This window comes from Vanacampus margaritifer, chromosome 19 (genome assembly GCF_051991255.1).
Source record: "Vanacampus margaritifer isolate UIUO_Vmar chromosome 19, RoL_Vmar_1.0, whole genome shotgun sequence".
In the NCBI taxonomy this organism is placed as follows: domain Eukaryota; kingdom Metazoa; phylum Chordata; class Actinopteri; order Syngnathiformes; family Syngnathidae; genus Vanacampus; species Vanacampus margaritifer.
Window position 1 is genome coordinate 13,528,949 of NC_135450.1, and position 25,902 is coordinate 13,554,850.

Sequence of the window (25,902 nt, forward strand, 5' to 3'; positions counted from 1 at the left end):
TTGCCGTGACTGGACAGGACGTGAGTAGACCGGTCGCCATGACTGGAACAAGCGTGACGTTACAGGACCTTATTTGGTTTGACTTGCTGTGGAGTGACTTGACTTGGCTCGGGCTAAGGCTTCTTGGCCGCGACGATGATGACTTGGTTAGCTGTGACGATGACGACTTGGTTAGCTGTGGTGAAGACGACTTGTTCAGCTGTGACGATGACGTCCTGGTTAGCCGTGACGATGACGACTTGGTTAGCTGTGACGATGACGACTTGGTTAGCTGCGGCGATGATGACTTGGTTAGCTGTGACGATGACGACTTGGTTAGCTGCGACGATGACGACTTGGTTAGCCGTGACGATGACAACTTGGTTAGCTGTGAAAATGACGACTTGGTTAGCTGTGCCGATGACAACTTGGTTAGTTGTGGCGATGACGACTTGCTTAGCTGCGACGATGATGACTTGGTTAGTTGTGACGATGACGACTTGATTAGCTGTGACGATGACGACTTGGTTAGCTGTGAGATGACGACTTGGTTAGCCGTGGTGATGACGGCTTGGTTAGCCGTGATGATGACGACTTGGTTAGCTGTGACGTTGACGACTTGGTTACCTGCGACGATGATGACTTGTTTAGCTGCGGCGATGACGTCTTGGCTAGTTGTGGCGATAACGGCTTGGTTAGCTGTGACAATGACGACTTGGTTAGCTGTGACGATGACGACTTGGTTAGCTGTGACGATGACGACTTGGTTAGCTGTGGCGACGACGACTTGGTTAGCTGTGGAGACGACAACTTGGTTAGCTGTGACAATGACGACTTGGTTAGCTGTGACGATGACGACTTGGTTAGCTGTGGCGATGACGACTTGGTTAGCCGTGACGATGACGACTTGGTTAGCCGTGGCGATGACGACTTGGTTAGCTGTGACAACGACGACTTGGTTAGCTGTGGCGACGACGACTTGGTTAGCTGTGACGATGACGACAAATTTCTGAGAGTGAATCTGGAAGAAGAGCTAGACTGGACTTCCAACAGGAAAGGACAGAACTACCTGGCTTCCTTCTCCAAGAGAACAATTTTTGATGACCTCATCATTATCCTGTCACATTAACAGCACGACTAAGAAGATCTGTGGTGACCCTGTCATGGCCACCAGGTTCACAGTTTGGACGTGAGAGGACCATTCAGGAACCATTTAGTGCATGAGCGAGCAGCTGACGCTTCAATAGACTCTTCAACCCTCTGCTCAAGGAAGGGGCTCATTGTCAGACGTTAACGACCCCGGACAGACATTAGGTAGGCCATCTCCCTTTGACAATCTTCATATCCGGGAACTTTTGGTTACATTACAATAGATTGCAATAACATGAAGATCAAATGCCTTAATAATTATTAATAATGAGTTTTCGTGTTTTCTTTTGTGTCATCCTTCATGGCAAAATTCTTTGTTGGATCCATTTTGAAATGTCACTTCATGTTATACAGTCTAATATCTTTACAAAAGGCCGATGGGAAATCCGTTTTGATCGTTGAGAAGTTTTTCGATGTATTTGGTCCTAATGAAGGATCCTCTTGGCTATAGAGCAGGAGGGACGAACGTGGTGACCACGGGCACCATTTATTCCCAAGGACCACACAAGCAGAATTTTTTTTCCATTTTTATGTTAACAAGAGTATGAAAACTTTCAGAACAGATATAAAATTTGCGATTAATCGCGAGTTAACGATCGAAGTCATGTGATTAACTCATTCACTGCCATTGACGGCTATAGACGTCAAAAAATTCATTTGAACTATTTCTATTAGTTTGACATTTTCCCCCACTTTTGTTAACAAAAAAAAAAAACGAGATTTTTTTTGGGGGGGGTATTAGAACGGATATAAAATTAGTGATTAATTGTATTTATTTATTATGTAATTAATTTTTGATTAATTAAAAAAAAAAAATTCCTAAAAAAAAACATTAAATTTTTTTTTTTTAAATTTAAATCGTGAGTTAACTAATGAAGTCATGCGATTAATTACATTTAAAAACTGCAATCGCCCGACACCCCTAATTTTTATTTATTTTGTCTTTAAAAAAAAAAGTAATGTTTTTTTTAAGAAAAAATAAATACAAATTAGGGGCATCAGGCAATTACAATTTGTAATCGTAATTAATCGCATGACTTCACTAGTTAACTCACAAATTTTATATCTGTTCTGAATGTACAAAAAAATTCTAGGTTTTCATACTCTTGTTAACAAAAATGAAAAAAAAAATTAAATAATAAAAATAGTTCAAATTAATTTTTGACATCTATAGCTGCCAATGGCAGTGAATGAGTTAATTACGATTTTTTTTAAAAATCATTGCCTGACACCCCTACTGTCTTTGCATAAATGGATATGATTAATTATTTAATGCTTATATCATATTATTAAAAACTATTTCAGCAAATTTGTCACTTGTGGAGTCCCGCAGGGATCATTACTCGGTCCTCTGTTGTTTAGCATCGACTGTACATGTTTCTGCTTGGCGATATTATATTCACCTGTTTTCTGAAGCTGCGCTGTGATCGGTCATTGTCTGAGACCTGAGCAACATAGATGTCATGTTCAGTCGACAGCAATTGGCAAAATGGCCGCACCCTGAGATGTATAAAAACGGCTGAATTTAGCTGCTTAACCCATATTCCACTAACACAATATTAACCAGAATACCATATTTAGACTAGTGGGGCTGCATACAACATATTATTGTCAAATACATTTTTTCGAGTTGACTTCCCCTTTAAAAGCCACAAAAAGTAGGCCAAGAAAATGTTGATTTCAAAATGGTTCTATTTTCCCGTCTGTGACTTGAAAGTCAACATCACATTGGTGGGTTTAAGAGATTACAAAGGGGGGTCTGAGGTCCTCATAACAAACCTTGAAAATCTGTAAAAGCGTATTTACTGATTTGAAGGCGTTTTAGATTTCTGCAGAATTGGCATTATGATCAAACGCTCAATAAACCAGACGAAAAAAATTAATCTGCTTAGCTTCCATGCTTTGTTTCTCTAAGAATAGCTCAGACTGACCTAGAAATAAATAAATAAAAATGAGGAAAAAAAATCTGTAGCACTTATATCAAGTATCATCTTCATCAGTCTGTTACTCTTCTGTCATTCTCATTCTTTCGTATCGGCGAGGGGAAAGACTGCCTGAAATGTACTGCCGGACATTTGTTTATTTTGGCCAAAGAGTGGGTTATTTTAAAACACATCATCTGCAGAGTGATAAATACCTCCCGGCCTATCTAGTTTAGTACCTCCTCTTGAGTCCCAGTTGATACAAAGCAGGTTTGCGCTAACGGCCGCGTTGATGGAGTTGCTGAGCAACGATGCGACGCGGGACACTTGAGGGGTAACACGGGGAGCTGTTTCAGGGTTATGACCACAAACTAAGGACTTGAGGCAAAAGAGAAGGCCTTTAAGATGTTGATATGCACACAGTCGGCCATTGTATTGCGTCAAGGATTATAAAAACGTTATAGACGTATAAACTTTGCCCAAAACCCAATCAAACAAATGTAGCCAAGGGTGACGCGTCTAGATACATTATGTAGCAATTATAATACCTCATAATAAGGGCTTCATCATCAATTTATTGCAACACTGATTTGTAATAAGGAGAATTGCGTCTCTGTCGTTGCCATGGCAACGCCGGGAAATCTGTTCATCCATTTTCTATACCATTTTTTTATACCGTTGTCCTCATTAGAGTTGCGAGCTGGAGCCTCTCGAAGCTCACTTTGGGCAAAAAGCAGGATTCACATAAATAGATATCTAATTATTGATACATGTAATATATATATATTTTTTTACTATTTTAAATTATATTATGAAAGATAATATAAACAAATGTGTTATTTCTAGTTGATAGACAGATATGTTTTTTTCATGGCAGATACCGATACCGATTATTAGTAGTCAAAGAGATCGATAACCGATATTTCAAGCCGATATTCATTTGCAGTAAAAGAGAAAATATTAGCGTCAACATCTTTGAAAATACTTTTTCTTTTCATTTTAAGCATATTAAGAATTGACAGCTTTGTTTAAAAATTCTAACAAAAATTGGGGTCATCATCAGCATGTGTTAAGCTAAATTAAAAACTAAGCCAGTAAATAGTTCCCTAAAGTTTTCTACTGTAAATTAAGTTTTTTGAAATTTCAACATAATTTCTTATTTTTTTGTTTTATTTAAAAAAATAAAAAGTGTAGTAAGTTCCCAGTGTCAGCATCATAAAAAAAAGAAAAAGAACATTTAAACCTAAGACAGTAAAGAAAATGTCTGAATATGTTCAAAATGTCTGTGAACATCTTACAAATCCTAATGAAAAGCTTTTTTTTATTTATTTTGCTACGTTCGCAAGCATTCACTGCTGTGATTTACCAGCTTCGGATTCGTAAAAAGGCCGATGCTGATATTTGTCAAAATGACAAATATCGGCCCGGCCGATAATCGGTCTAACTCTAGTTATTTCCGAAGTGTGTATATAGTGTATGTAACAATGCATATCTGTAATGTCATCTGGAATCCCGCAGGGATCAATACTCAGCCCCCTATTGTTCAGCATCAACATGCTTCCGCTTGGTGATATTATACGTAAATGTAACATTCGTTTTCACTGTCTTTCCTATCATAACCTTTAGAATAACAAACCTGCATGATTACTGTAATCCGAAGGCGTGGATAGATTAGAATAAACAATTGATGTCCTTCAATTTCTTGTTTCTTGATGCTGATAAAACGGAGCTGTTGATTGTTGGCGCCGCCCGATGCAGGCACTTGTTTAAGGACACCACTCGCTGAGTGTTGATAAATGTATATTAGCCATAGTGAGTCAGCAAAAAAATAAATAAAAAAATCTCTCCTTTGAAATGCACATTGTAGCGTTGTTTGAAATAATGAAGCTTTACTGGTGTTTCCTTTGAATTCTTCTTTTCTTTGTCTCATACACAAACCTCTCACATTGTAAGAACTGGAAAATAAAACAAACACGACGCCGTCAATCAGAGGTTGGTAGTGATAATTATATCCACATTGATTGATAACAACATGAAAAATATCTAACATCTCAATTGATTGCAAGTTGAGGTTGAAAGCCGCAACCTCTGGCTGCTTTGGCAGACACGCTTAACCACATGTGCCACCACGCTGCCCAAAAAAGACAAACAGCGACTGCAATTTCTGGAACTTTTATGTTGGATACTTCCCATGGTAGTTGATGAAAATGTAATGTGGTTTTATTGGAAAATGGAGGATTTATACGATGTTGAGACACTAAAACAAGCAGCACAGTACAGTATCGTTGCATGGTGTGATCTCGTCACAAATTATTTACATTCCACAGCAGACTTGAAGTGAGTTTTAAAATTATACATTTAAAAATTAAAGGTAAAGGTAATTTGAGCAAATTTGTTATTTCAGAAGTGTGTACAGTATGGCGTTTGTAAAGTATGTGTCTAATGTCACCTGTGGGGTCCCGCAGGGATCAGTAGTCATCCCGCTATGGATTAGCATGTACATGCTTCGACTTGGTGATGCTATGCGAAAATATAGCATTAGTTTTCCACGGTTATTTCGATGACACCCAACTATATATGCCTTTTAAAGTTGTTCAATTTTAATGTGTCTGCTTAGAAGTCCACAATTTGGCTTATACGCGTTTCTCACAATATTCATAGTTGTTAAAAAATGGAAGTTATACAATGACTGCAATAATGTAACCCATAACAATTTTGAGTCTTCATGCACGTTTTTCGACTGTGAAACAACCAATACAATCACTATTATTATTTTATTTATTTTTTTTAACGTTTTTTTTTTAAAATCACTTTCCTGGAGACTTGCTAATTCCGTTCAAGTTTCGGTCTTTATTTTCCTCCAGCAAAGTGACTGAACAATTCTTTTCATCTTTTTCCGCTTTTCTATGCTTTTAACGTGGTTAAAGCGAATGAAGAAATAAGATTTGAATCAAAAAACTTGGCCTTACGTAGCTTTGAGTAAACATCTGAAGAGCGTTGAGTGTCCCTGACATTAGAACAGGATGACGTGCTTGGAAAGAGCACAGGCTGAAATGTTGCCCACGAGCGCTATTTGCTCTCTTTAATCTGCATCTTTCTTATGTTTTTTTTTTTCCGTGGAGATGTCAAAATAAACAAACCGCAATCTTCTTCCTCAAGGAGAAACGATGGCGCTGGAAAAGGTCTGTCCTTGTAGCAATGGCGTAAAGTCTCGGTAGAATATAAAACCCGTGTTTGCGTTACTAGATGGACAGTTGGAAATGGCAGTTGAATGCTAAAATTGTACTTGGTGTTTTGGCTGTTTTGATACACATGTGATAAGCCCCCCCCCCCCCCCCCAATCACAGAACAGCCTTTGCAAATGAGGGATTTCCGACATTAGGTAACACAATCGTTTGTTTGGGTCTGCAGCCGTGTTTGGGCCCCCGGGAGCCTTCCTGACTTTCACGGTCATGGTCTAAGAATGCTTGTTGATCCTCAGGGTAGGAAAAGAGTTATTATTATTATTATTATTACACTAACACAGACCTTGCTTTTATATAAGGTTATCGAACACACTTGTAGTCAATGGTTTAAAACAGATCTAGTGACTTTTTATGGCGTTTTAAGAGACGACTAGAGAGAAATGAATGGCCACCACAAATTGTGACATCACAATTGGGCTAAATTCTGAAAGGTTTGCTGAAAAAGACTTTTTCGTCAAGATGGATTTTCTTCTTTTTTTTTTTTTTTCTCAGGAGATCTCAGTATTGTTCATTCGATTTGACATCATCATTGCTCTCCTTTTTTTTTTAAAAAACAAATAAATTAAAAAAATTTAATAAATGTTTTTTTTTTAATATATATACATATATATACATATACACACACATATATATATATATATATATATATATATATATATTTTTTTTTTGTATGTGGGTGAGTATGTGTATGTGCGTGTGTGTGTGCGTGCGAGCGTGTGTGTATTCATCAGTTCACCTAAAGGCCATTAAAAAAAATCCCATACTAATAATATAATATAATAATAAATTGCCAATTGCAGAAACATCAATGTAAGTTATCACGATGTAGTGGCTCTCGCTAACAGACAGAATTAAGTAACCAGAATTCGGTTAAAAAATTCTATATACGTAGACCAAGATGGATTTCCTTCTGTTATTGTCACATTTGGGGTTATATAGTAAGAAAGGACAAAAATAAACACACACGCTAACGTTAGCATCTCCTACTGCCGTGCCTTAGTTGGATACAGATGCGGATTATAGTCCACAATTCCCACGCAGTAAAAAAAAAAAAAAAATTCTAAGACAATCATTAGCTCTCTCATTCACACCAATGGAAAAGTTAGCTAGCCACAGAAGCACCGGGAAAAGAAACAAGAGGGGCCGGGACATCAGAACTGTGAGGCAGACGCGCTAACCGCTCACCCGCCCGTGGGTCCCCATAAAAAGTTATTTGACGGTAATCCAGGATATACAATAAATCTGAAACTCGTTTTCCTCTTTGGAGAGCCCAACACGCTATACGCTAACTGTCTGATCATGTCCTTCATCTTGTGTGCACCTCTTTGTAATATGGGGGCTCTGTAGCTCACACTGATTTCCACTGGCATTTGCTAACGCATTCCTTTTGTCACGAAATACTGATATTTCGAGAAAATGTACTTTGAAATACCAACCTCGAAATCAGGCCCATTCATTTTCTTTACGGCTTATCCTGTTCAGGCTGGCGAGGGGAGATGGCGCCGATCCCAATCACAGGGTACATATAGAGACAGACTGTTCACTCCCACATTCGCAGTGTCATGAGTGGGAGTCAGGCGAGTTCACTGCTATGTTGTCAGCGACAATTACCCATAATACATCCATCTGTCCGTGTTATAGACCGCTGACTACTAGTTGTATAAAGTACCATAAAGCGATACTTGAGTAAAAGTGCAAGTATCTTCGCAGAAAATGACTTTGGTAGAAGTATTGATTCAGTTCAGTGATGTGGTTAAAAATCTGCGCTGGCTAGTGTGAAGTCAGCTAGCACACGTTTTGCTTGGCGGTCACTTTAGCCATATGTGTAAACTTGCTAATGATAGCTTAACCCTGGAGAACCCACGGGGTCAAATTTGGCCCCTATAAATTCTGCTACTCAAATAACAAAGACCTTCTTTTTTTTGTGTTTGTACATTCAAAATGCAGTTCTAAAATGCAACGAATAAAAGAAAAAAAAAATATTGTTCAATGTAGCTGTGTATTTGATTGATTATTTTCTTAAATTCTAAATAGTTTACTGACAGTTTTTGTTATTCAGATTTTTCGAAATGATACCCCTAAATCCCAAAAGGGTCAAATTTCGCCCTAATCTTAAATCAGGGAATAAAGGGTTGAAATTGAAAAAAAAAAAACATATATTTTGGTGTTCAGTGAACTTATAGCAGTCATTTAATGTATAATTCATAATTTTCCAAAGAAGAAAAGGGTTCTTGGGTTCTCCAGGGTTAAACACATTGATATTTTACTTCACTGGATTCAGTTTACTTTAGGTAAGTATAAGAGTTCAAAAGAATTCTTGAAAATACAAGCATGGGTGTGTATCATTATCCTCATTTGTACTACCGCAGAGTTCATTTTGGTCATAATCGGGTTCTCCAGGGACCACTACACTACTTGATCGTGGGTGTGCAGGAGCCTATCTCAGCTGACATTGGATGAGAAAAATCACATCACATTAACCCTTATTTTAGGGGTCAGACTGACCCAATATGCTTTCCCTTGGATGCCAGTCCACTTTTTTTGTTGTGTGGTAAACCCCCGACTTAGAAACGCCATGGACTCAGTTCAAAGCCTGTCTTTGAAAGTGCGCAATATCCAAAAGGAAGGAGAATAATTCGCAAAGCTGATTCACATGCAGTCATAGCAGGACTCTTTGGTTCTCTCACAAGCTTCTTTAGCTCTTTGCGGCAGTAATACCAGGAAGGAAACAGAAGCTGAGGGCGAGTAAAGCCTCTTGTTATGAGACTATGTGTGACCTCTGCAGTTGGCATAGCAACAGGAGAAGAAGCCTCTTGTTGTAGGACTCATTTCAACCTCTAGCGATGAAGGGAGATACATCGAAAAAACGAATTTTGAAAAAAGAGAAAGGAAAAAAATGAGGGAAAAAAACCATTAAAAAAAAAATAAAAATTTAAAAAGGAGAGCAATGATGATGTCAAATCGAATGAACAATACTGAGCTCTCCTGGGGAAAAAAAAAAAAACGAAAAAAAAAAATAATAATTTTTTGAAGTACATGCATTTTTGTTTTGTTAGTACAACGACAGAGAGGTTCTTGACAGACGCCGTATAGCAGACAAACAATGGACGGAAGATTCATCAGATGCTATCGGAGGGAGTCCGTCTTCGTCTTCTTCCGCTTATCCGGGGTCGGGTCGCGGGGGCAGCAGCTTTAGCAGGGAAGCCCAGACTTCCCTCTCCCCAGCCACTTCAGCCAGCTCATCCGACGGGACCCCAAGGCGTTCCCAGGACAGCCGAGAGACATAGTCTCTCCAGCGTGTCCTGGGTCGTCCCCGGGGCCTCCTGCCGGTAGGACATGCCCGGAACACCTCCCCAGGGAGGCGTCCAGGAGGCATCCGAACCAGATGCCCGAGCCACCTCAACTGGTTCCTCTCAACGTGGAGGAGCAGCGACTCGACGCTGAGTCCCTCTCGGATGACCGAGCTTCTCACCCTATCTCTAAGGGAGAGCCCGGCTACCCTGCGGAGGAAACTCATTTCGGCCGCTTGTATCCGGGATCTTGTTCTTTCGGTCACGACCCACAGCTCGTGACCATAGGTGAGGGTAGGAACGTAGATCGACCGGTAAATCGAGAGCTTTGCCTTTCGGCTCAGCTCCTAAGGAGGGAGTCAAAGAAGAAATCAAATGCCACTTTACACACCCCATGGGTGTGTTGTGGATGGGAGCAGGAATGCAAAGAATGTCAGATTTGACACAAGCCTCAGCAAGACTTTCAAACGCTTTCATTGCAGAGGACCGTGGATTGATATAAAGCTATGTCCAGAAGTATTTGGACTGTGTCACTAGACAGGTTATCTCTGGAGTTTGAGGTCATTTGAAAAATTCGATAACAATAATGAGAGTTCCAGTCAGTTGACAAGATTTCAACATCCGGAACAGTTTTTGTCTTGAATCTGCAATCTTAAAACTGCTGCAGTGTCAGGAGGCTTGGTTTCAGCTACAGGGTGTTGGTCCTCCAAGTGGATCAAGATCCATACAGCAAAAGATTAAAATGTTGGACTATTCAGAAGTCATCTCACATCTAAATTCTATTCTTCTGTCTTCTGTATTTTGGGGAAGGATCTGAGGCAAGCAATCAGAAGAAGGCGACTTTCAAACCTGGGACAGCAAGAGCAGTTAGGTCACAAGGATTGGACAAAAAAAAAAAAAAAAGTCAACAGGTGTTCCAGAAACGTTTAGATTTCAGGGATTGCTTCCAAAAGGCTGCGCAACAAAATATGGATGGATAATTATTTATATTATAGAATACGTGTTAGTCCTGAACAAAGTTTTTCATTGCTTCAAAGTATTATTTTGATTCCTCAATACAAGTTAGCCTTGTTTTGACTGCTTTTTTCATTTCCTGTTTCTTTTGTAAAGGCGCGTTCCAAGCACGCTGCCCACACAAGCACACTGCTCACGTTGCATGCCCTGTGACTGAACATTTCGATTCATGTTTGAAGCGTACTTTGCACACTTAATTTAGCAGGATTTGGAATGAAAAACAGCGTTGCGCCTATTTGATTTAAATGGTACATCTGGGTTTGTAGTCTTGTCCCATACTTGGCTATCTCATTTATTCCATGAGGAAGTTGGAGCAGCGACAACAGTAGGCATCAAGAATCCTTGCTTGCATTTGACCCATCAGACTAAGGACAACTCAAGACCAAAACCTCAATCATAAAATTATCGGATGGGAATGACTCTCATGCTTGGCGTCAGACCAGGACATTAGAAGAAGTGAGGGGAGTTTGGGCTGCGCTGTGCAACCCATGAGCACCAGAATCGGCAGAACCATCGGTACTCTGTTCTCTTCACAGATGATAGCAGGTTTACTCTGATTACATGACGTGAAAGAGACACTTGGCTGAAACAACATAAACATTGTCCAAAATTACCATCTTGGCAAGATTGGTGATGGTCTGGGGACCTCAAGGGTTATGTTCCAGGATAAAATCCTCGGACCTACTGCTGCAGTCAGCCCTGCGGGCAGGGTTGGGGAATCCAGATCCAGAAAGTAAAAACTGTTTGACGTTCACCACAGGTTCTTCTACTTCTACAGGTGGAGACAAGCTTGTTTACCTGCCAGTTGAGTAGAAGCACCCGTGGCTAAAGCTAATCTATGGCAAGATTTTTACTTTCTGGACCAAGATTCCCCAACCCTGGCCCTGGGTTCCTTCTGGTGAGTCAGCAATTCCAGGACACTGAATGTATTAATCCTGTAGGCCTCCTACTTCCCACACCTCAATGGAACCAAGCACCTGTAATTCCTTGATCGAGACCTGGGATGATATCTGTCAAGAGACCTTCTGCGATCTCTACTACGAACACACTACTCAGAATCTTGTCCTCAATGGGTTAATGATTTTGGATTTCTATTGATTATTATTTTATTCCTTAGAGAGGTGGGATGGAGGATTTAAATAGATTCAACACAGGTACGACTCAAACGTCAAAAGAAACTATGGGAACTGACGAGCAAAACAATTTGATGACCATGTTTTGGTGAGCTCAGTTTGGACACGATTCGGTTTGTGTAAAATGTGATCGGCGTTTCTTTTGCCATTTTCTTACTCATTCCCTCTTGGATTTCCACGATGTTGGCGATTATTAGCTCTTCCGAAACCTTAGTTACCCCCAAACTGTCTCGACGTCTCTGATCCGACTCTACAACTACAAAACTCCTTCTGCAGTGATTTAATACGGTCTTCATGTAGAGCTGTGGCCGCTGAAGTCTTTCAAATTCTCACCACTAATAATAGTGGATGAGCCCACTTTTATAGCGGTGTTTGCGTTAAAATTACAGCTTGCGTGCCGCGACAGCATTGGCTCATCGGTACAGAGAACAGTGTGGGGGAACCACAGCTCCTAGGGAAATGTTATGTGCAAACATATCAATTTCTGGGGTTAAATATAATATTTGGATATGTCTTTTCCTTTTTGCTTTTCACTTATATGCTGTGTGAGAGATATCATTTTCTATTTAGGTGGTCAAGTCATAGATTTCCAGCTGCATGAAATGACATTTTTGGTTGCATAGTTTGGAGGGTTCTTCCCAACCTGCTCTTTTTCCATGAACCAGACTTGAACCAGGTTCTTATTTCTTTCAGCCGTATCCCCAAAACATCAGATTCAAACATAGGAAAAGCCGTACGCTCAAAATTGTGGTCAGCTTTATTAACTCTTTGACTGCCAGACGTTTTCAGAAAAGGGATGCCGTGGGTGCCAGCCGATTTTAAGCATTTTGACTGATCTTTCAAGGTCCATAGAAAATTATGTGTTTGGACTATGGAAACACACATACTGCCAAAACAAGATTGGACTCTCATCTTCCATCAGAGAAAAAAAAAGTTTGTTTCTACCTTATTACGTTTTTGAGTAATCAACAATAGAAAATGGTTAGTTTCACCTGTTTTGAAAAAAACGTCTTTTAACGTCTTTGGCACTCCTCCATAGGATTTTACGAAACGTTATTTAACGTTTTTGGCAGTCAAAGAGTTAAGACCAGCTCAAGAAGACGACACCAATCAGTTTCAGGATAGACTATCGCAGTCCCAATTTCTTTTCGCTCTGTATTCCTCCCGCCTCTCGCGACCAATTCCTCGCGCCATCATTCATTCTTTGTGAAACATGCATTGTGTATGTGTGTGTGGCTGTTTCTCAGCACATCAAAGTGGCAAGCGCCCAGTCAGAGGAAACATTCTGAATGTGCCTGATACCGTGCCATCAGCCTATTTGCAGTGTGTTCTCAATAACAGGAAGTCAGGAGAAATGAGTTCTCCCCATAATTACAACATGCTTGTTTTCCCTTCCTCTCCATATAATGTTCTTGGGGGTAAACTTGCACCGACATCAAAGGATGGAATGTTAAATCTTGATCTCATATCGGAAGGGGGGCTTCCACAGCAAAACGGCGCTGGTTTAATAAATTCGCCATATTTGAGCTATAGGGATGCAGAGATGCTAGTGGTTTGAAGAGAGGACTGATGGCTGCAGGGGAGGCAAAACAAATATACACAAAGGACTGATATTTGCCTTTGGGGAGCCATGATACCGCCAGTAGTTATGACCCAGGTCAACCACTTGAGTTTATAACCATCGCTTTAGAGCTCGTTACCACAACAACAATATTAAATATTGACGATAAAAGCAGTCTTTGAGATGGTCTCTTGAAATATGGATGGTAGCGTGGTTGTTGAAACACTGGTGCCACTATCACATCATTCCTTTTAACTCTTTGACTGCCAGACGTTTTCAGAAAAGGGTGCCTGCCGATTTAAGCATTTTTGACTGATCTTTCAAGTTCCACAGAAAATTATGTGTTTGGACTATGGAAACACACATACTACCAAATGAAAGATTGGACTCTCATCTTTCATCAGAAAAAAAAGTTTGTTTCTACCTTATTCCGTTTTTCAGTAATCAACAATAGAAAATGGTTAGTTTCACCTCTGTTTTGAAAAAAACATCTTTTAACGTCTTTGGCACTCCTCCATAGGATTTTATTAAACGTTATTTAACGTTTTTGGTAGTCAAAGAGTTAATGGAACCACAGTCGAAATGCTTTACTGTTCAGAAAATTAATCTAACAATTGTGAACAACAAAATACTGTTCTGAACAAAAACTAAGTTGTAGGGCTCTATTTTTGTAGACAGGCGTCCAAGAGCTCAGCATAAAATCTAGCACATCATAATTTCTACCGTGTCTTGCCGGGTGGCCCCAGCACATCTGGCTTTTTGTTAACAAAAAGCCAATTTGGTTTTAGACTCGGTAAAACAAGGTCTAATTTGTGGCCTTTTATTTTATTTATTTTTTTTGCCTGATTTGCATTGTTGGTATGGACCGTCATTCAAATGAGTTAAGAACCAGATCAAACTGAGCAATTTGGTAGTTTGAGGCCGGACTTTCTTAACAAAAAGGCGACATTGACTATGAGCTGTTGAGGATAATATCTTGACTACAGACAGATGGTTTTCTGCGCTGTGAGCTATTTTCCACATTCATTTAATTTTGAACCAGAATAGCAATGTCTCAAAAAGGAGCATCCTAAAGACACATACCCAGACAGTCTGTGAGCAATAAACAGGTTATTCATGTACCAAAAAAACAAAAACAACATAAAAAAAAAAAAAACATAATTGATGGATGTGACTATGACCATGTCTGATCTCCATTATGCTTTCCTACTTTCACATTTGAGCTTTTATACACTGATTACATAATGCAGAGTAAGCATTTCGTCAAGAAAGTGATTAATTTCCTGACTGTGCTAACGTATGTGTTTTAGGACACTTTTTTTTTTGTATTATGTCACTCATATTGTATCAACCTGGCATGCTTGAACCCTGTCTTGACTAGCATCTAGAAATAGTATCTAATTATAAGCCAGGTTTTGCCCCTGGAAAAGCATCGCTCGAGAGTAGAACTGTCAAAAAGCTAGTTAGCTAGCTAGCGAGCTAGCTAGGTGCACACTTCCCATGTATTTACTGTCACAGTCTCATGGATTTGACATCACAGGGACAGAGGTCCTGGAATTTGATAATACATTTATTTCTACTCCCATGGTGGGTGGGCTTTTGATCCCACTTTTGAGTTTTACGCAAGAATACAGTTTACCTTTGGTTCAACTTTGATATCTTCATCAAGGGAGCGATTGTAATAAGGCAAAAGCCTTAAACACGTCCACACATCTCAAAGGTGACGCCGCTTCCCTTTGAATTCATTCACGCCTGCGTGCATCATTAAAGCGCTTTAGCGACCGAGGAGAAGAAAAAGCCCGTTGCGGAGTCGGACGAGTGAGCAGACCGATATAAAAGAAAGCAAAAAAAAAGAATTAAAGTGAGAGAAAACCCATTGAACGCTCAAGTACGAGAACAGGGATTAGAAAGTGAATGGCGATTACCGCCATGTTGCCCTGCCAGGCATTGCAATTACACACATTATGACTGATGCCATGATTGCTGAGAAAGGAAGGAGACACCGACTGTAATACAGGGATGTGATTTTTCCGCTAATTTGCGGAATTCCGCTTTTTTTATCTCCCCCCCCCAAAAAAAAAAATCCGATTTTTTTATTTTTATTTTTATTTTTTATTTTTTTTTGTAGTTCATTGTGTATGCACATGACTCCGACAGATAACATCTTCTGCTATAACAAAGACATTTGTGGTATGCTCTAATATGAGTTACTTTTCATTTGGTCATGATACAATTATTTGTTCATGAAATTTGAACTCTTCAACATTATTTATGTGTTAACTTAGTAATCACATTAGTTAGATATGATGATATCTCTTTGACTGCCAAAAACGTTAAATAACGTTTAGTAAAATCCTATGGAGGAGTGCCAAAGACGTTAAAAGACGTTTTTCTCAAAACAGAGGTGAAACTAACCATTTTCTATTGTTGATTACTGAAAAACGGAATAAGGTAGAAACAAACTTTTTTTTCTGATGAAAGATGAGAGTCCAATCTTTCGTTTGGTAGTATGTGTGTTTCCATAGTTCAAACACATAATTTTCTGTGGACCTTGAAAGATCAGTCAAAAATGCTTAAATCGGCTGGCACCCACGGCATCCCTTTTCTGAAAACGTCTGGCAGTCAAAGAGATATTCTCAGTGGTAGTTTTTAAAAGCAAAGGCAGTCCAATGTTTTTGAATGTGACTGATTTTGAGTTGACTAAAACTGCCATTTTATATGGGATAGTTCAATATACATTGAAAATTTATGCTGTTGTTTTGTCTATTTCTTTGTCATGTGAGTGCATTGAAAGTACTTAAAAACACGGAAAACCCATGAGCCCCCAGACCCCCCCGGCTAAATTTTCAGATAATTTCACTTTGGTCAAATCACATCCCTGGTAATAGTTGGGAAAATACAGACTACAATGACAGCATGTGGTCATCACTTTTTTTAGGGAAAAGATGAGAGAGGACCGAGCCACTTCCCCTTTCTGTCAACAGCAGACGATCTTTCAGGACACTCCAAAAAGATGGGCTCGCAGCCAAATGATATCAGGAAGAAGAACGTTTCAAAATGTCTCGCCGGTCTCTCCCATATATGATTTGAGCATCGTCGTCTCGTGTGCCAATGGAATTTCCATGGATACCGAGCAGAAAGTAACCACAGACGATTGAGTTCAAAAGAAATCACGCAGGCAGTGAACTTTCACAAAAAAAAAAAAAAAAGTGGCTGCCCCCGAGCATAGTTGCGTAAGAGGCCGGAATTAGTCGATGTGGGGGGTCATGTTATCAATTAACAAAAGCCACACTGATACCCGCGCACATTCATTCCAAATCCGTCTACAACACTCAGGTCTGCTGGCTCCCGTGTTGTCCAGGGGGGGACTTTGATAGGAAGATTACAGTATAAGAGAGCAGCTTTTATGGTTGATGTCCTCCGAGGTAGCCAAAGAACATGCCCGCGTCCGTTTAAACGCACCAAAGAGGGTCATTGTTCGACCTCTAATCCAGCTACAAGATTAAATCATGAGCCAGGAGAGAAATCCATTTTTTGCATTCTCTGCATCCTCAGCCTTATTCGACCAAAAATGTTGCTTAGGTCACGTCTTTAAATTTTGAGCGAGGAAGAAGTTTCAGGTGCTCCCATAGTTTGTCCTAATCTTAAATTGTGATGAAGGATACCAAATGAACAAGACTCATGTAATGAATCTAGCAGACAAGCGGGACACGGAAAATGAACTAAATGATACGGGCAATGGCGTTACGCATATTGAGTTTCTAATCACCTCGATTAAAAATGTAGATAGGCTTTACTTCTTGTTAATGTCTGTTTACAGACCAGCTCAAAACAAACCCAACAAAAGTTGTGCTGAAATGCGGAACAGAACATTTTTCATCGACAAAAATGATTTCGTCAGCTAATTTATTGGTTGCACATGTGCGAGTAAATGTTTTTTAGTTGCAAAATGAACTCTTTGACTGCCAAAAACGTTAAATAACGTTTCGTAAAATCCTATGGAGGAGTGCCAAAGACGTTAAAAGACGTTTTTTTTTTTCAAAACAGGTGAAACTAACCATTTTCTATTGTTGATTACTCAAAAACGGAATAAGGTAGAAACAAACTTTTTTTTTCTGATGGAAGATGAGAGTCCAATCTTGTTTTGGCAGTATGTGTGATTCCATAGTCCAAACACATAATTTTCTATGGACCTTGAAAGATCAGTCAAAATGCTTAAAATCGGCTGGCACCCACGGCATCCCTTTTCTGAAAACGTCTGGCAGTCAAAGAGTTCAACCATTTTTAACGCATTCTGAACTTTAAGGAAGGCTTCAATAATTTTACATGCATGTGTTAACATCTGTCTAGCCAGAAGCTAAAATTCACTTCTTTAATACAAAATGTGAGCTTGTGTGTTCGCTGGCGATATCCGCATTTTCCACAAACTTAACTTCCATGTGCAAAAATCAAAAGATTGTATCTTGCAGTTTTCTCAAATGAAAGCTGAGAAAACACATTAGGCTAATGATGCACAATCTAAACTTTTAACATCCTGTCATTTCAAGGCAACTCAATTACGTAAGAGCGAAGCAAACCCAAAAAGTTCCGGTTGTATTATTGTTTCTTGTTGTCAAATCTGTGTTTTCGTAAAGTGTTTGATCATGGGTGTGTCAAGCCTTTTATCACTGTTTTGTGATTATAATAATAATAAACTTGGAACCTGCAGACGTCCAAACCACTAATCCACCGTGCTGCCTCTTACAATACATACATACATAATAAAAAATGTATATTTGCCTACATTTTCAATTAAAGTGACATGTTTATCTTTTATTTAAGGTCTGAGAGGCGGCGTGGGTTTAACTTAGTTCATTTCAATCGGAGAAAAAGTTAACTTCATAGTTTTGGGAATGTCATTAATTTCCTGCGTTTGTTGTCAGATTTCTGTTCAGGTGTGTATACGTTGGCCGCAGCCGGTCTAAGATGATAGCCTCAACTTCTCTTATTCCCCAAAAGAGTGCAAGGAAAGGTAAAAGGGGGGCCGTGACAGATTGCCTCGCGTGGCTAATAAAACCGCTGGAAAGCACTTGATTTTTTTTTTTTGCTCGTGCCTCTTATGAATGGAAATATCAGACTGAACCTTAGAAATCTTTGGCCAGTTGTGAAATGGCTGATGGGATTTCTCGACACATTAAATATAACATTTAACGTCTTATTTTGCGGAGCCGATCAATGATGTCATTGATGATTTAAAAAAAAAAAAACGTCCAATTGCTAACATTGGACAGCACTATTATTCTGGCGTGCCTATACTCCGAATCAAAATGTAACCCCAATTGAGGTCAATTAGTGGAAAACTAAAGTTCAAAACAAACATGGTGAAGCAGCATTTAGATGTTATGCTGCAATCAGCTGTTAGACCATTGAACTAAACCGTTTTTTTTTAGTGACTCAAATCCCTCATCTCGTAACATTTCTCTCCATGTGCACGTGTTGCTTCTGCAGAACAATAAAAAATCCGCCGCATCTCAATAAAATGTGCTCTTACATAAAGTCCACACGCGCTTGCCTCTGTGGATGTTGAGGCGCGAAGTTAGCTCCCATCCCACCTGCCTTATGAGCACTCGGACGCACCGAGCGTGCGGCATACTTGAGTGTCAGCAACAGGCCAGATAAGGCTAATAAAAGTAGACGGAGAACAAATCGCAGCAGCCTTCCGTTAGGCTGCACACAAGCAAAATGTGATGGAATGTGTGCTTTTCAGCACTCCCAGTGTGATTCCATCTAAACCAAAACAGATTCTGGCGTTCCGGCTGTTACTGAGCAGTGCCCCCGGTTCCTTCGTCCCACCCTGAGGTTCACAGAATAATTAAGAGAATGCTGCGGAAGGTTAATTTGGGTCAGAGTACAATGAGCTGCTTAAGAAAAGCTTTATGAATACAATGAGATTCTGGCAGCTGCTGAGGCATTTTCTTAATTTTAATTGTAGCTTTTTTCTTCTCTGTGTGATCTGTAGTATGTATACCACACACAGCTTTATTGAAAAATATGAAGCAAAATAAATTCCATCCATCCATCCATTTACTACCGCTTATCCGGGGTCGGGTCGCAAGGGGGAAGCCGCTTTAGGAGGGAAGCCTAGACTTCCCTGTCCCCAGCCACTTCAACCAGCCACTTCAACCAGCTCCCAAGGCGTTCCCAGGTCAGCCGAGAAACATAGTCTCTCCAGCGTGTCCTGGGTCGTCCCCGGAACACCTCTCCAGGGAGGCGTCCAGCAGGCAGTAAAATAAATGATTCAATGAAAATCTTAACAGGCAAAAATGATCGAATAATCATGAATGAAAATGATTTATTGATATTCCAAGGTAAGGTGTAAAAAAAAAGAAAAAGAAGCTACTATTACTCTTTCAGTATCTCGCATGCACATAAATATTGACGTGCCGAGCAGTTTACAGTTTACAATCCACCTCCAGTCTCAAATTCTTCTCGCAGGAAGCACGAGTTCCAGGGATTATCCGAGATCAACTTGAGTACGGAAGAGAAAGTATACAAGTTAAGCTGCAGCCACACAGAACATTGTAAGAAATACAACTAGCATTACACAAGCGAGGGGGGGTTGCTAAATACTTGCATTTACTTCAACATAACACCGGAAACAAAAAAATGTAAATCTTTCAGCAGCTGATTTTGTTCAATTGTTTTTGTTTGTTTTTTTTGTTTGGGGGGGTGCGTTTTACCACTCAAGAAAATGCTCGCACAAACACACCTACAATGGGAGCTTCAATGAGAACGAGTTAGCTATTCAGTTAGCTAGCACATTAGCATGCCACAACTGTGCTTCTCCAATTGCAATTCTAAAAGGACAGTGGCACCGTCCGACTACCTGCAATGTTTCCAAGCTAGAAAAAATGTCAGCCAACTCCTAGCTAACAACATAAACAGTGACCTATGGTTGAACGTAGCAAAAAGGAGGCATGGTATTGATTAAAAAAAAATGTGTTGATATTGAGTAGTTAGAAGTTGAAAAATGCCACATTAAGGTAGTGCTACTCAATCGACTTCATGCTACTGGAAGACTGTGCACTCATATGCGCTCAGCTAGCTTAAGCGGGCATTTTCTTTACTTAAATGGTTTTATAATTGGGAATTCAGTACTTGTCTTTTGAGCGGTGCAGATGTTCTTGACACGTGACGTTACACCACTCAAGAGAAATCAAACCGCAGGAATAACTTGAAATGGCCGGTGATTGTGAAAATAGATAAAAACACAATTGGACATTCTAATAAACGACTTGCGTAACTGTGTTTTTATTATATCCGCTTCCTCCGTGTTACTCTTTGAATGTTGTTTGTTTTATGGCTTATGTAACTTAAAGTTCTGGATGCATCAAAAGTGTCAGGTGTATCGTTTTATAACTTAATTATAACGTCTGTCTGGCCAAACTCGGCAGCAAATAGCCTTTAGATTTGTATTATCAACTCAAACGATCCAGTGTCAGGTGCGACATTTGAGCCGAGCTAACCATTAAATGAGCATTATTAGCCTGGGCTGGTTTTTAAAAAGAAAATTTAAAAAAAGAGACTGCACACGTGCAAGTGCAACGAGAGTGTTTAGGTGTCCAGCCAGCCAAGGTAAGAAGTTTTGAAGGTAATTGTTATGTAATCCATACTGTTTGGACATTACATAACGAGGAGCGGGCCAAGATTTGGAGGACACACCTCTGAGATGAACCAGATGTCGGCGCGTTTAGTCAGGCAACACACTGGATTCATTGAGCTCTAAGGAGGTCCCACATATCCTGTCCATGGGGACTTTGTGTGCTGGTGCGGTTTGGATCTCTGAGGAGCACCAAAGAGATTCCTAGGATTTGCCGACCGAGCACAGTTTGTCAAGAAATGTTAGTCTTTATTATAAATTCTCCAAAACCATCTTTGGTTCAAACAATATGAAGAGTGAAGCCTACAAATGGGATTTTTTTCTTCAATTTCTAGGTAAAATATGAAATATCCTAATACCAGGGATGTGATTTTTCCGCTAATTCGCGGAATTCCGCTTTTTTTATCTCCCCCCCCAAAAAAAAAATTCTGATTTTTTTTTTTTTTAATTTTATTTTATTTTTTATTTTTTTTTATTTATTTTTTTTAGTAGTTCATTGTGTATGCACATGACTCTGACAGATAACATCTTCTGCTATAACAAAGACATTTGTGGTATGCTCTAATATGAGTTACTTTTCATTTGGTCATGATACAATTATTTGTTTATGAAATTTGAACTCTTCAACATTATTTATGTGTTAACTTAGTAATCACATTAGTTAGATATGATGATATTCTCAGTGATAGTTTTTAAAAGCAAAGGCAGTCCAATGTTTTTGAATGTGACTGATTTTGAGTTGACTAAAACTGCCATTTTATATGGGATAGTTCAATATACATTGAAAATTCATGCTGTTGTTTTGTCTATTTCTTTGTCATGTGAGTGCATTGAAAGTACTTAAAAGCACGGAAAACCCATGAGCCCCCCTTGTCCCCCCACCAGGGCACTGCCCTGGACCTAGCTGGGTGCCAGCGGCCCCCAGACCCCCGGCTAAATTTTCAGATAATTTCACTTTGGTCAAATCACATCCCTGTAATACTTTTGTCTATATCGTTTATTTATATCAGCAGTACGGTTCATTCTTACTACAATAGTGTGTTCAATTCAAATAATAATAATGCATCAGATTTATATAGCGCTTTTCTAGACACTCATTACAATGGAATGGATACATTATTCATGCACTCAAACGTCCACACTGTGGTGGCAGTGAGCTATTTAAGCTGCCCTGGGGTAGGCTGATGGAAACGTGGCTGCCAATATGCGCCTACAGGCCCTCCGACCACTAAGAAACATTCGCACCGTCCATACACCAGTGTGAGTAGCACTGGGGGCAATGTGTGCGAAGTGCCTTGCCCAAGGACACTAAGGCACATTAATTGGGGAGAGCGGGATTCGAACAGACGACCGCCACAAATGAAAACTTCCACAAGGTTACTGTAGATCACAGCTTATTAGTTCCATCCAGTTTCATTCCGGAATATTTCGTATATTTACCCTTCAGGCAGCATGTCCGCTGTTTCAATCCACTCCAGGACCAACATCAATGATATACCAAGCTTCCTTAGATTCTGTCCTTCTCTTTTATTTTAAACGTTATATCTCTGTAAAGCCTACTGCTTGGAACGAGACTCGCATAAAATGTGGCTTTTTCCCCCCTCACACTGAGAGACGTAAGCTTCGGGCTTGAGGGAATGCGGAGCAGATGCTGGAGGGAACATCAGATATTAGACAACCTGAGGGAGCGAAGACCGAAGATCTCCTCACGGATTTTACAGAGAGATTGTCGCATATGATTTGAAGCCATGAACACAAATTCTATTTATATTTTAGTTTGGACTCACAGCAACTTTTTTTGAAAACATATCAGAGTGTACCAAGATTGTATGCGGCAGACGTGCTAATTCATTTTTTTTTTTTTTTTTTTTAGAGCTCAGTATTGTTCATTCGATTTGACATCATCATTGCTCTCCTTTTTAAAAAAAATAAAATAAAATAAAATAAATAAAATGTTTTTTTTCTTCTTTTTTTCTTTTTTTTAAAAATATATATACATATATATACATATACACACATATATATATATATATATATTTTTTTTTTGTATGTGGGTGAGCATGTGCGTGCGAGCGTGTGTATTCATCAGTTCACCTAAAGCCCATTAAAAAAAAAAATCCCATACTAATAATATAATATAATAATAAATTGCCAAATGCAGAAACATCAATGTAAGTTATCACGATGTAGTGGCTCTCGCTAACAGACAGAATTAAGTAACCAGAATTAGGTTAAAAAATTCTATATACGTAGACCATGTTTCTATAAATTTTGATATTTGGTTTTTATTTGAGGCAGATATTTTTTCCATTAAAATGTGATTTATGAGGAGGTTAGACCATTGGTCGATATTCAGAGTTTGTTTATTTTTCCAGTTAACAAGAATTGTTTTTTTTAGCGATAGTAAGGGCTACAAGTGTCGATTGAAATTGTTTATGTGGTAAGTCAGTTGTTGTTAGGTCACCTAGTAAACACAAGTTTGGAGATAAAGGTATCCTACAGTCCAAAATAGCGGAAAGTTTTTCTAAGACTCTAGCCCAGAAATACATAACCGGAGTACATAACCATAAAGCATGAACATAAGTGTCTGTAGTGTTTTGTAAACATTGGAGACAAATGTCGGAGTCTGAGAGTCCCATTTTCTTAATCATATATTGAGTAATGTATGTTCTGTGAATAATTTTATATTGGATAAGTTGTAAATTTGTGTGTTTTGTCATGTTAAATGCGTTTTCACAAACTTGAATCCAAACGTGCTAGACGTGCTAATTCAGTCGCGTCAACCTAGTATTTACTTTCCAGCAGAACCCAAAGTGTTTTTTTTTTTTTTTTTGCCTTTGCCGAGGTTTTAAATCCATCCGTGTTCTATCGTACCGGCCAGCTAGGACTAAGGTTCCAGTGAGGTTCGTCTCTCTGGTCCAGCATCAAAAGTTTGCAAACTCCCTTTGTGCTAGGATAGCGTCAGAGGCGCTAAAACAAAGTAACATTGAAGGTGTAGATACACTGGCTAGATGGGCTTTACTGACTGATTGCTTCATTATTTAACTCTTTGACTGCCAAAAACGTTAAATAATGTTTAGTAAAATCCTAAGGAGGAGTGCCAAAGACGTTAAAATACGTTTGTTTCAAAACAGAGGTGAAACTAACCATTTTCTATTGTTGATTACTGAAAAACGGAATAAGGTAGAAACAAATTTTTTTTTCTGATGAAAGATGAGAGTCCAATCTTTCATTTGGTAGTATGTGTGTTTCCATAGTCCAAACACATAATTTTCTGTGGACCTTGAAAGATCAGTCAAAATGCTTAAATCGGCTGGCACCCACGGCATCCCTTTTCTGAAAACGTCTGGCAGTCAAAGAGTTAATAGAATGCTCATTAGCCGGCTAAGAATTCTCCTACATGTGGAAACTCTTCCGGGTGTCGGGTCTTGATTCGAGTCACCCCTGATTCGTGCGCAGTATGCAGTTCCAGTTTTATTAGTCCTTCAAAGTTGGGTCGGAGCACTCAAAATTCCCCTTCCATGTATAATATACCCCCATAGGAATCACTTTTGGACTCCAGTTTTGAATCTTTTTGCTAACCAAAAACTAGAAGTACAGTATGTTTAGAAGTCAAGGGGTTCCCGTGACTAGCTAGTGCACTCCTGAAGAGTTTATTTTATTAATTTGCTATATCATTCTTACCTGGAAGGATTAATGGAAGAAGGTGATCCTTCAGAACGTCACTAAATCACGTCTTGGTTTCACATCGTTGTGGATTTTGCACCCATATGCTGTTGATCTTCCGTCCTTCACTTGTGGAAAAAAAAAAAAATAGACAAACCCCATGAGTCGCTGAAAGTTGGAGCTCTATGAATCTATCAGGACCACGTCATCCGCAAAGATACGGAGATGAAACTGTCAGGCCCCCGCTACCCTTGACAATGCCAAGAAATTCGATCCATGAAGATAATGAACAGGTGCAGGGTTGCCCCCGTACTCCTGGATCACCCACCACAAAGTGCTACGTGGTAAACAGTCTATTAGACTGTTAAACTTAACTAACTAAATTAAACTATTTGTGACTGTCTGCAAAGTGTCACTATTTGTTTCTATCTTGACAATAATGACATTTAAGCACTATGAGGCAGCTTGTCGACTGGTTCAGTTTGCTGTCGTAATGAGTCGCTCATTAGGCAGTCTTTTTGCAGTGTTTTACCGTAAAAAAAACGATTTGATTACGCAAATGTTAAGCCAAAGAATGCCAAGACAAAGCACAGCCAGCTTGGCGTTACCGGGTCACTGTTCAAGCGATAAATGGCAATTTGCACACTGTGTACACAATGAGATTCTAGCAACTAGTGTATGTTGTCTCTGAGTAATAATGAATGATTTAATGAGAGTAACTGACTGGCTTTGTAAAAAAAAAAAAAAAAAAAAAAAAAATGTGTTTTTGATTGTTTATGTTTGTGCAAAGAGGGGAGACGAGGCGCAGCCGTTAAAGTGCGGGCCTCCCGATATCGACTGTTACGTCAGGTTTCCTAAGCAGGGTCAGACCTCACAAAAAACCCGCCGCTGCTTTAAATACCCAAAATAACTTACAACTGAAATCCTGTCTCCCTGCTGAGAAACACAAGGCAGCCAAAACACTCTTTGGACTGGGCCTTGAACGAAAGGAGTAATAAGACCTTATCAGTAAAGTGTGTGTTGCGCTGTGTTGCCTGTGAGCAAAAATATGACCGGTTTGTCATTGCAGTCAACAGTTTTTTACTTTCGTGTGCTCAAAATTTCCGAGGCATATTCCCCCCCACCACACAAATTTGCATCCAGTTTCTAATCTTACAATTACGGCGCTGATCGACTTTTCAAGCCAGTGCAAAGGGGACCTTTTTTGGCTCTATTGTGTAAAATTGATTAATTGGCAATCAACGGTCTGTTGTGAGTAAGGCTACATGAATGAAAGCAGCCTGTCTTTAATTTCTTGGAGCAAA

At 39.4% G+C, this 25,902-nt stretch overlaps 1 protein-coding gene across 6 annotated transcripts in view; it reads left to right on the forward strand.

Annotated features, from left to right (window-relative positions):
• The window catches only part of katnbl1 (katanin p80 subunit B-like 1), a 64,730-nt gene that overhangs the window by 1,970 nt on the left and 36,858 nt on the right, over positions 1–25,902 (forward strand). For 2 of the 6 annotated variants that reach the window (XM_077552181.1, XM_077552182.1), the window contains exons 3-4: positions 1,112–1,293; positions 11,378–11,497. The exons of 2 other annotated variants lie outside the window; for them this stretch is intronic. The gene's annotated coding sequence lies outside the window, so the exon portion shown is untranslated. The remainder of the gene's footprint in view (positions 1–1,111; positions 1,294–11,377; positions 11,498–25,902) is intronic. 2 more of the 6 variants (XM_077552179.1, XM_077552180.1) reach the window with 1 other exon arrangement.